The 11,912-nt window shown below is 33.7% G+C and overlaps 1 protein-coding gene across 6 annotated transcripts in view; it reads right to left on the bottom strand.

Moving 5' to 3' along the window:
• Positions 1-2,173, bottom strand: part of LOC117103652 — a 27,488-nt gene extending 25,315 nt beyond the window's left edge. For 4 of the 6 annotated variants that reach the window (XM_033244239.1, XM_033244244.1, XM_033244243.1 and 1 more), the window contains exon 1: positions 808-1,087. The gene's annotated coding sequence lies outside the window, so the exon portion shown is untranslated. Of the gene's footprint in view, positions 1-807; positions 1,088-1,239; positions 1,364-1,784 lie in introns of those variants that run through there. The other 2 variants (XM_033244241.1, XM_033244240.1) reach the window with 2 other exon arrangements.
• Between the last annotated feature and the right edge of the window lie 9,739 nt (positions 2,174-11,912).

Below are 11,912 nucleotides of genomic sequence, written 5' to 3'. Positions count from 1 at the left end.
CTGATCCCAGACTGGGGTGTAGGAGGTGTCGCCGGTTCTTAATGACGAAATTTGATTGAATTTGATCCAATGGTTTGCCATTAATAGCATTTTGAAATGTTACTAGAGAGAACAAAAGAATAACCCTTTAATGACCTTTGACCGTAAATCGCTGAACACCATAAGACCCTATATTATGCCAATACATATGTGCCCAGGACAAGACTGTGCTATGATATTTGTGACAGAAGAAGTCTTTTATTCATTTTTTTGAAAGTTTTTACCTTAATGACCCCTATGTGACCTTTGACCCCAAGCAGTGAACACCCCATGTATGAAAGGTGTCACCGATTATACTGACCAGGTTTGGTTGAAATCGGCACAACCTTTTGGCACTAGTAGCGTTTTGAAATGTTGCCAGAAAAAAGATAAAAATAACCCCTTAATGACCTTTGACCCCTTATCCATGAACACCCTATAGACTCTGCCTTATGCCAATGTATATGTGCAAAGGACAAGACTGTGCTACGTTATTTGTGAGACAAGTAGTCTTTTATACGATTTTTGTTTTTTTTTACTCTAATTCCCCTTACGTGGTCACATTAGGGGCATTAGGGTAAAAAAACCCAAAAATGCATATATACATTGGCATAATGCAGAGTCTATAGGGTGTTCAGGGATAAGGGATCAAAGGTTATTAAGGGGTAATTTCACGATTATTGTAAGCGCTCGTCGTCGATGGACGTGTAGATATCGCTCCGGTATGAATGCTATCTCTCGACTGATGTAACTATACCGCACCGAGTTATTCCTGTCTTAAATACTTACATCCTAGTGAAGCAATCGAAGTAACTGCAATACTGTGTTGAGTTCAACATTAACTGAAATATCATCAGCCTATTTTATTTTCGTCCACGTTATTACAGAAATGTCGAAAGAAGCCGACAACACACCAGCGGCTACGCGTCAGTCAATCCAGGTGGCGAAGTTAGTTGTAAACGAATTACTAAGCAGCGAGGATTTTAAGAATTTACTCAGTAGCTACATCAGCGACGCTCTTAAGAGCCCTGCTGTTGGAAAGGTTCTAGAGGATATCATTGCAAGGCAAGTAAACCCTCAAATTTACTCTATAAATAAAAAAATGGAATTTTTAGAGACCAGAATCGTAGATCTGGAGTCTAACAAAGAGTAGAGCACTGCAAATAACTTAGAATTTGTTCCCGACGACATTAATAATAAAATGGACGAAATTGATCTTACGTTAGACGATCTTGAACAGTACAGCAGGCGCAATTGCCTTCGTTTCTTTGGAATTAAAGAAGCAAATAATGAGAAGACGGACGACATAATTTTAAAACTGGCTAATGACATAGGCGTTGACTTGACGTTGGATGACATCGAACGTTCACATAGAGTTGGACGAAAGTTCGATAACTCAGCCAAGCCAAGACCAATCATTGTAAAATTTTGTTCTTATCGGAAACGCAATGATATCATTAAATCCAGAAGGAGGTTAAAAGGATCTGGAAAATCTATTCATGAAGATCTAACATATAAAAGGCAAATACTAATGAATCAACTACGTCAGAAGACTGCTGTCTTAGCCGTTTGGTCAATTGACGGTCACATTTTTGCTTCTATCACGAAGAACGGAAAGGAAATAACACAACGAGTTTTGTCTATCAATGACAAATTTCATTCATTCTATACACTTGGACAGTTGATAAGAATACGATTCACGATTATTTAGGCATAAACTTATTAATCTTGTTTTTACTCCTGATAATATGTTAATTTCTACCTACCTAGGTCTTTCAACAGACCTGATTTACATAAATCTATTTACATTCCTCCGTTGACATTCCGATCATTTTCAGTGCACTGTGTCATTATTGCCATTAAAGCACATTATTATTTGTCTTGTACCTTTTGATGTTTACGTGACATATGCTTTGCCTCCCTGCCATGCTCTACTCTAAAAAATGATTATAATTTTGCACATATACTATTTCCTTTGTATTTTGTTCTGTTGTGATTTAGAATTTATAATTATATTTATTTCATATATTTATTTTACTATTATTATTTATTATTATTATTCATTTTTACTTGTTATATTTATTTGTTTCATATGTTTATTTTACTATTTTTCTTTTTTGTTTGTCAATGGCCTATTACCTATTTTGCATATGCAAGTTTGTATTATGTGTGTAGGTGTACGTGTATATATGTGTATGTATGTATGTATGTATATATATATATATATATATGTATATATATAGATATATACTACTATACTGTTTGTGATATACAAATCCAGATTCACCAATCATTATTTATCAACTCTATGTTTATCATTATTATTATTATTATTATTATTATTATTATTATTATTATTATTATTATTATTATTATTATTATTATTATTATCATTATTATTCTATTATTTACTACATTATATTTACTGTTAATATTAATGATTATTATTACTTGAAGTATAAATTTTATTCTTATTATTATATATTATTATTAATTATCGTTTTATTTTCACTATTAATCGTATCGATAATCTTATTACGTGTGTATCGGGAACAGATTGATAATTTGTAGTTACTGTTGACTGTTTCCTGGTGTGTATATACATATTCTCTGTTTCTCTAAAACGTTTAACGCTTCTTTTCCAAATTGTATATCTCCTAGACAGGAATTGCTAGTATTGACTAAACACATATTGTTTTGCAAATTTTTTACCCTAAAGCATACCGTATCTTGACCCTAAAACCTTTTTTTTGTGTTCAACACACAAAATTCTTAGGTATTGACCTCGACCATGAACTTAAATTCAAAAATCATATAAAAGAAGTTGAACTGAAAATAGCAAAAAGTATTGGTATTATTTATCGTCTCTCTTTCTTTCTTCCAAGTCTCCATTTATTCATCCCTTGTTCTTCCTTTTATTAGTTACTGCAATATTATCTGGGCAAACAATTACAAATCCAACCTTGAATAAATTTACAAGCTCCAAAAAAAAGCTGTCGTATAATTTCAGATGCTCCATTCTTTGCTCACTCTGCTCCACTTTTTCTTGCTTTGCATCGGTTGTCTGTTTTCGATATAAATATTTTACAACAATGTATCTTTGTTTATGAAGCTACCAATTCTCTTCTCCCTACTAACCTTTGCTCCTTTTTTAAAAACTAAGATTTACATCCTTACAACACCAGAATTCGTGACAACATTCACCTTCCTCTACCCAAACTTACTTTACTCCAACACAATATTCGATATAGTGGTTCCAAACTTTTTAATGAACTCACCCTTTAAATTATATCGGCATCTTCCAGGAAAATTTTCTCTTTTAAGGTCAAGAAATATCTTTTATATCTAAATATGCTTAAATCAAATCAAAATCAATGTTTATTTTTCTAATACCATTATTATAATATTGGTAAATTTTTGCCTAATCATTTCTCCAATTCCCCCCTCTGCTTTCTGTTCTATCCGTGTTTTGTATTTTGTTTCGTTTATGTATTTTTTTCAAAGAAATTTATGCTTTCGTTATTATATGGGTCGCTCGTTACAAGTGCCACTTGATGAATGGTTTTTCCTTTCATCATTTGGCGTATACTTTTTGAGCAGTGCCCTCTTTCACACAAGTCTTCTTTAATTTTTTTTTATGAAATCCGACTGTTCAATATTTACCTTTTGTTATTATATTGTATTGTGTAAAGAAATAAATGTTTATTTGAAATTGAAATTGAAATTTTTATCTTTTTTCTGGCAACATTTCAAAACGCTACTAGTGCCAAACGGTTGTGCCGATTTCAACCAAACCTGGTCAGTATAATCGGTGACACCTCTCATATACTGGGGTGTTCACTGCTTGGGTCAAAGGTCACATAGGGGTCATTAGGGTAAAACACTTTAAAAAAAATAAATAAAAGACTTCTGTCACAAATAACATAGCACAGTCTTGTCCTGGGCACATATATATTGGAGGGTCTTTATGGTGTTCAGCGATTTACGGTCAAAGGTCATTAAAGCGTTATTCTATTGTTCTCTCTAGTAACATTTCAAAATGCTACTAATGGCAAACCATTGGACGAAATTTAATCAAATTTCGTCGTTAAGAACCGGCGACACCTGCTACACCCCAGTCTGGGATCAGGGTTACATAGGGGTCATCGGGGTCAAATTTTCAAAATAGCCCAATTGAGCTCAAATTTACCAGGAATGATCCTTAGGATCTTCTAAACACGAAAAAATGCTGCTGGCTTAATTATTATTTTTATTATTATTTTACAACATCTCGTAAGTACTTAACTTTACCTTTGTAGACCACTACCTTTATAATGTGTTTTTAAAATTTATATAACTAGGTCAATTTATTGCGAATATGTATGGGTGGTTTATATCCTTGAGTGTATATTAGACAGACTACTGTACTACCAAACATGAGGGTCTTCACAGCTTGAGGTCAATGGTTACAGAGGTTATCTTTGGGTCAAATCCTGAACAATGACTGGGTTCATGTTCTATCGAACATAGTATCTCTAGTTTAGTTTTGTATTTGCGAACTTCTCGTTGGTTGCTTAACAGGTATGAAATATGCATTGATTTATTATTATTATTATTAACGCTTCGGTCGTTACGATGGAACTCTTGGTGGCAGTATGTATCTTTCACGCCAGCAATATTCTTGAGCAGAACTGTTATAATCTTTCTTTTATTATATTCATGCTGTCAGTTTGTACTGGCAGTGACGTAAGCTTCAGTCATGGCGAAAATAATGAAGTAAATAAGCCTATTATATCTCCATGTTTTAATTTGTTTTATCTTCAGTTTCTTTTTTATCAATGGTACTAAATAATTACTTTCAAGTGACCCTTTAATTATTCCTTCCTCTATAATAAATCAAAACTGAAAGTTAATTTTTGTTAACTCTTTGATATCCTATTGAAAATTAAAATTGGAATGTATAATGACAAAGAAAATGGTGAAAGAAAATGGGAAAAAATACAAAATACTATTGTAATAACATAAGAAAATGTAATAATGAACATTGGTCAAATAGTATAGTATGACACTAGTAAAACCATTTATTACAAATACCAAATATGTGTAACTTTATTAATTATTGGCCTAATTAAAGGCTATAAGCAAAAAAACTTTAAAAAAATATATATATAAAAAATGTTACGTATGTATGTATGTGTGTATGTGTATATATATATATATGTATATTTATATATATATATATATATATATATATATATATATATATAAGAAGTGGAAGAGATTAAACGAGACTTTTTAAAATGTATATGTTACAGAAATATATATATATATATATTCAAGTGAAAGCAATGATTAAAATCAAATGCTTGATAGAATTGATCTAATTAATTTTATCAGTCATTTTAATTGTATAGAAGCATGAGTGCTATATCAAATTTGTAAGATACTGAGCATGTATATAAATAAGTATTGTGTATATACATTGGAATGACAATAAAGGTGGGAAACACCCACAAAAGACAACAAAAAAAACTCTTTGATAAGCAACGTAACTTATTGAACATAAAGAGTTTAGATATTCACAAAACATTTTTTCTTAGTGTAGATCAGTGTGTCAAATTTAATTTAAAGCTAAAGAAAACTTTACGTTAGCAATCTCGTAGAATGTGCCATGTAAGTAAGTGTTATCAGTTATGAATTAGGTAATTGACAGAGAAACATCTAAGACTAAGTTTTGATTTTATTTACTTTATTTATTTGAATTCAAAATATAAATAAAATATACAAATATAGTCAGGAACAGTTTCGGCATATATTTTATTTCAACTCATTAGAAGCAGCTGCTCAGATAAAATATAAAATATACTATAAGAATACATACCGGTACATTAAAGACACATAAAAAAAACACGCAGTTTATTATTACAATAAATTATTTTAAAAATATTGGCATAGCTTTATAATTATCATTGTATTGTTACTACAGGAGCTTCCAATGTCAGCTCCATCAATGGTAAATTGCGTTGTCTAACACGTTACAACATCTAATGTAGCAAACGTCGAAAATTATTATCTATTATTATTATTATTGTCTATTATCTGTCTAAGAGTATCTTTATTTCATTTCATTTTCAGTCAATACAGATGTTAAACAAACAACGCAAATGGCATATTACTTACAGGAAGCCAGAGGCTTGTAAATAATAATACTGTGCAAAATATGTGCAAATAATTGTTTTATCTTGAGTGTATGAATTTTCTTCGATTTTTTTTCCTGATATTAGTGTTATGGAGGGTGGGGATGTCTATCGCAGTCTGCTTGATCCGTCCAGTGCTATATACACATAATTAAGTATTCTATTTTTTTTGGTTTTACATTCAAATAAACGACTGGGTTATCATCAATCCACTGTAGATCTTCATACGTCTTGTTCTCTGCACTCGGCTCACCATACGACATATATACACCTGCAACATAAAGAATAGCCAGTATATATTATTATAAGGCTTGTTTCCTAGACCTGAGTAATGTTCTAAGCGGTGTGCAAGAGTTACTTACTAACAATCGTAAATAACAGTGATGAAGATTTTTGACGGAACGATTGGAAATACAAATAGAGGTCTATTGTGAGAGATAGCTAGAAACGACATAAATAAACATATCAGCTGAAACATTTGTGTACAAAATAGCATTAAGCTAAGTTAAATAATGTGTGGATTACCAATCGTAGGCAATGTTCTATTTGATGGCGAGATTTCTGAAGCATCTAAAAGAAGAGATACACATCTTGATGTGTATAAGAGACAGACGTCCATCTCATTTCCTTCACATAGAACTACAGGCACTAAACCTTAAAAAGCTTAGATGAAACGATAGTTAAGTTGGAAAATTGTGCATCCAGTTCAGACAAGATGTGGCTCACGAATAGTATCGCCATGTTGCGGCAGTAATGTTCCTATGGAGAAGTAGTGGGTGCACTGCATAGTGCACTGCATAGATGGTAACACATTCACTGTTTCTGCCAGTCTGACTGCATTGATTACATTGAAGTCAAATGACGTCAATGTAATCAAGAGTGATGTAGCATCATTTCTGCTCTTGGAATTCCATGTAGAATCTCGGAATTAATCACCACATAATTCAATATTGGCGCCATGTGCAATGTTCTCCAGAGCAGTTACCATGTAAGTGTAAGCTTACATGGTAAGTAGAAATGAGAATATGAATCATATATATATATATTATTATATATATATATTTATATATATAGGTAAATACAGTGTTCGAATAAAGGACATAAATATTCAAATAACGTCAGATACACTTTATTACACAATATGTACGACTGGAAACAAATAATAGCATATAATATTAATCAAGATAGCCGTTAACACTGTTAAATTATATATAAATCATCCAAGAAAGGTAAATACAGTTTTCGAATAAAGGACATAATACATCGTGTAGCACAGCTCTCAACGATTGTTGTCCTATAAATAAATAATAAATTATGTAATAAAACGCCTTTGACGGGATTCGAACCTGCGACCTCTCGCTGTCAAGGCGAGCGTCATAACCATTACACCGCAGAGACTTCATGGTTGAACAGATTCAAATAAATCTATTACACAATAGGTACGGCTGGAAACAAATAATACCATATAATATTAATAAAGATAGCCGTTAACACTGTTAAATTATATGTATGTATATATATATATTTTTTTACTGATTTTCCTATATATATATATACTCTATTACACAATAGGTACTATATCGTTATTAAGTGATTGATTATATGGTTGATTGATCAATTAGTTTGTAAAGTTTTGTAATGATTAATTTGATTAGGAATACTTACAATATATTACCAGTGTTCTACTTTCACTTGTTTCAAGTACACTTCACCAATCATTCAGAATGATATCATTGGCATAATTGGATACGATATTATTCGTCGTGATTTGATAGAGGAGATACAGCAGGCGAGATGGTTCAGCATCTTGGCGGACGAGGTTACCAGCCACAACAAGGAGGAGCTACCTCTATGTCTCCGATTCGTTGACGTGAAGAGGGAAATCAGAGAAGAATTTCTTGCATTCATTCACCTCCAAAGAATTAGAGAAGTTATAGCTAATAATATCTTGTCTTTTCTTAATGAAGTGGGTTTAGATGCAGGAAACATACGTGGTCAAGGCTATGATGGAGCTGCCAATATGTCTAGTGACGATGTTGGTGTGCAACGGCGGATAAAAGTCCCCAAATGCAGCGTACGTACACTGTAGGGGATATTGCCTTAATTTGGTAATCGCTCATTCTTGTTTTCTGCCAAATGCAAGAAATACCATAGCAAAGATAAAGGAATGCTGTTGGTTTTTTCTTGGAAATCCAAAGCGAGAAGGGTTGTTGCAGTCAGTCATAAGGAAAGCCCGGCCAAATGAAATGAAACAAAGGAAGGCATTGATCGATCTCTGTCAGACAAGATGGGCTGCAAGGCATGATTCATATTCTCATTTCTACTTACCATGTAAGCTTACACTTACATGGTAACTGCTCTGGAGAACATTGCACTTGGCGCCAATATTGAATTATGTGGTGATTAATTCCGAGATTCTACATGGAATTCCAAGAGCAGAAATGATGCTACATCACTCTTGATTACATTGACGTCATTTGACTTCAATGTTACATTTATTGCGATCTACCACTTCCTTTCGCACCTTGCTGGGGTAACAGTCAAGCTTCAGGGGAAGACAATCGACATCAACCTACAGGTCAAATCTGTCTATCACGCTTTACGCAATGACATCGATGACGAATTTAGGAAGTTATACCGTCAAGCAATCAGACTGGCAGAAACAGTGAATGTGTTACCATCTATGCAGTGCACTATGCAGTGCACCCACTACTTCTCCATAGGAACATTACTGCCGCAACATGGCGATACTATTCGTGAGCCACATCTTGTCTGAACTGGATGCACAATTTTCCAACTTAACTATCGTTTCATCTAAGCTTTTTAAGGTTTAGTGCCTGTAGTTCTATGTGAAGGAAATGAGATGGACGTTGACAAGATCATCGAAGTATACCACGGAGACATGCCTTCACCTAAGTTGTTGAGGATGGAAATATTTAGATGGAAACATAGATTCTTGGGAATCTCGCCAGAGGCGTCCGTCCATGGCAGTAACTGCACTGAAAGATTGCGATTATGATTTGTTTCCAAATATCTCAGTGCTTCTGAAGTTGCGCTGTACGATTCCAGCAACAAGTTCTGAGTGTGAGCGAACCGCGAGTGCCTTGAGAAGGTTGCATACCTAACTCAGAGCAAATATGAGACAGGATAGACTTTCTGCCTTGGCCTTGATGTACATCCAATATGGAACAGAAGTAGATTTAAATCGAGTGGTGGATATCTTTGCCAGAAAACACCCAAGACGCCTTGAACTTGCGACTATGTTAAGAGATTAACGAGATTATTCCTTGAGAATTGAGAAGTTTAGCTACTAGACGGTAATGAGATACTTAACAAAAAAGAAGTTTTACGAATGTGTTTATTCTCTTTTTCTATTAAAATTGACATGAAATTATAAAAAAATAATAGGCCATTGCTAACTTTTGTACAAGATCAGGACAATTTGTAATTTCATTTTATTGACGCATGGGCAAAGAGTCAACGTGTGCTAAAACGTATTAGTAAATATGTATAGGCATGGTTTATAGCAAACTATTCATATCGTTGTAAAAACTTCTAAGAAGTGATATTAAAGTGATTTTTTGCTTCCATATCTATCTTGTTCTTGTTTGCACTTATTATTGCAATGATTTGGCGTAGTTATTCAAATAACCGAGGTCAGCCCGCTGTATTGTAATACTCTCAAATATGAACAAATAGCCTGGTGTAATTTGTAATGAACATAAAACATTATTTTTTAAGTGACAGAAAAAAAATGGAAATTTCAAATAGAATTTATACGAATTATGGGTTTTAGAAATCGACTAAATAAGGCTACCGGGTGTGTGTCTGTGTGTTGGGGGGGGGGGGGGGGAAATTGGTATAAAGGTCCGCTTCGCTGGTATCGCCCCCCCCCCCCATCGAAAATCCTGCCTACGGGCCTGTAAGAGGGATGAAAACATTGAGGGAGGCATCTTTGCAGTAAAGCTTAATGAAAAATCTGGACACCCCACTCACGTGATGAAAAGAACAATTGGTGAAGATAGGCCTATGAAATTTTACTGTGAGGTAGATGAGTGCATAATGTCATCAAATGTAGCCCGTCACAGTGGTGTGAAATGGTTGTAATGTAAACATCTTCTTTCAGTCCACATATGCAACAAGCGACATTAACATCTGTAAAGTTGAACGAGTTGTGGAAAACACATTCACTTCATACGGAAGAGACTATCAAATCGGCAATTTCCGTGGACCATGAAAGCGACAACACATGGGCATCGCAACGTCTATCCGATTGGCGAGCTGCTGGCATAATAATAATAATAATTACTATTATTATTATTATTGTTATTATTATTATTATTATTATTATTTTTATTATTATTATTATTATTTTTATTATTATTATCATTATTATTATTATTATTATTATCATTATTATTATTATTGTTTTATTTTTAATAAATAATGAATGCGCCTTTCATCTAATGCCTAAAAATTCATTGTTTCAGATATGAAAATGTTCATTAAGGTATGTAAGGTTTGTCATTTACCTTACAAATAATATGCAGACGGCGTTCACAATTACAATGACAATTGGCTGATTTCTCTACATCTACTGGTGTTTTTTATGGTAAGGATTAAAAAATCTAATGGTTGTTGTGATTGTAAAGGAATGTTAACTATTATCAATATGTAATATTGCAGTTAACATTTTTTTTCTCCAAATATTTGTCATTTTCTTAATTAAATTCCAGAGTCATACGGCAGTTGGGAGTATTATCACAGCTTTGGAAAGGACAGTAAGTGAAAAACAGATGTATTGTTACGCGGATTAGAACACTTCGAAGCCCTAATGAACGGTCATACAAATTTACGTGCATCGTAAATATTATTATTATTATTATTATTACTATATTATTAATATTATTATTATTGTGTAATTTGGTATAACTATTCAAACACTATTTTTATAGGTTGAACGGAAACATAATTTGGGTTCAAACTTATAAAGCAATACATGCTGACCAATTCAAACCCGAAATACTTAATATTGTAGCGTGCAGTGGAACAGGTAATAGTCTACATTTAGTTCCTTGTATTTTATCATGTTTACAGTAAAGACAAATATACGGTACAGTGTTGCCGAGAGCCAGTAAGGGCCCCGGGGCAACACCTCACATGGGGCCTCCTTCACTTGGGACCCCCACTCGGCCGCTCCCTAATTTAAGTCTCCTCCTAAGACCCTATTTGTCCAAACCCACGTACATGAATATGATTCCATGTGATTATTTTTTTGCAATGTAGATGTATCAGAATAATCTGATGAATAAATGAGAGATTTCATGACAGTGACAGTGAAGCACCTATGTATTGAAGGGGGGGGGGGGTGGCATCTAATTTGGAACGGGAGAGCATTGGGTGCACTATTCCCATGGGGGATTATTCATCTAATAATAAAAATACAGAAAGACTGAGAAAGACGCCCATAAAATCATAATGTAGAGTTTGTTCTGACAACAAATGTTTTCATCCTGGCTTGGGCTCGGGCCCTATGGATATTTTGTTCTTACCCCGAAAATTTTTCATCTAGGTCCGGGCCCCCTAGTAGACCCGCCCCTCCCCTCTCGACGCCACTGATAGGTATCCTAACTGTTGTATGACGTACATAACTTATTCCCTGTTGTCACATGCAGCCGCCGCAAAGTGGGCCAGAATGAATTCAAAGTGTGCCAAAAG

The sequence above is a fragment of the Anneissia japonica genome, unplaced genomic scaffold, assembly GCF_011630105.1.
Source record: "Anneissia japonica isolate Jap-2015-1 unplaced genomic scaffold, ASM1163010v1 scaffold1547_len296510_cov162, whole genome shotgun sequence".
Lineage (NCBI taxonomy): Eukaryota > Metazoa > Echinodermata > Crinoidea > Comatulida > Comatulidae > Anneissia > Anneissia japonica.
Note: the sequence above shows the minus strand (reverse complement) of the source record. Positions and strands in the feature narration are given on the sequence as shown.